This window comes from Priapulus caudatus, unplaced genomic scaffold, assembly GCF_000485595.1.
Source record: "Priapulus caudatus unplaced genomic scaffold, Priapulus_caudatus-5.0.1 Scaffold1880, whole genome shotgun sequence".
Classification (NCBI taxonomy): Eukaryota; Metazoa; Priapulida; class Priapulimorpha; order Priapulimorphida; family Priapulidae; genus Priapulus; species Priapulus caudatus.
This window is the reverse complement of record NW_014578941.1, coordinates 14,960-15,525: the sequence shown is the minus strand read 5'-3', so window position 1 is coordinate 15,525 and position 566 is coordinate 14,960. Positions and strand designations below refer to the sequence as shown.

The 566-nt window shown below is 48.8% G+C and overlaps 1 protein-coding gene across 1 annotated transcript in view; it reads right to left on the bottom strand.

Annotated features, from left to right (window-relative positions):
- The window catches only part of LOC106817820 (protein ariadne-2-like), an 18,709-nt gene that overhangs the window by 6,104 nt on the left and 12,039 nt on the right, over positions 1-566 (bottom strand). The gene's annotated exons all lie outside the window — the stretch shown is intronic.

The following is a 566-nucleotide window of genomic DNA, read 5'->3' as shown; positions in this document are numbered from 1 at the left end:
CAGAGATAATCATATGGCTGCAGAGATAACGGTGGGGGAGCGAGCGTTCGTCTATATACTGGGAGGGGGTGCCACGACGCGAGAGCCAGCGTTCGTCTATGTACAAGGGAGAGTACCCGCTGATGTAGAGACATCGCGGGGGAGCGAGCGTTCGTCTATATACTGGGAGGGGGTGCCACGACGCGAGAGCCAGCGTTCGTCTATGTACAAGGGAGAGTACCCGCTGATGTAGAGACATCGCGGGGGAGCGAGCGTTCGCCTATATACTGTGAGGGAGAGTACCTACCACGGCGAAGATACCGCGGGGGAGCGAGTGTTCATCTATATACTGTGAGGGAGAGTACCCACCACGGTGATGATACCGCGGGGGAGCGAGTGTTCGTCTATATACTTTTAGACACGTAGGATACAACAATTATATACGTGTAAGGATTGGTTTATGTTTATGTTTATTTCGCACGATAGGATACAACAATTACATATATGTGCGATGCTTAGATTATGTTTATGTTTCTTTAGACACGTAGGATACAACAATTATATACGTGTAAGGATTGGTTTATGTT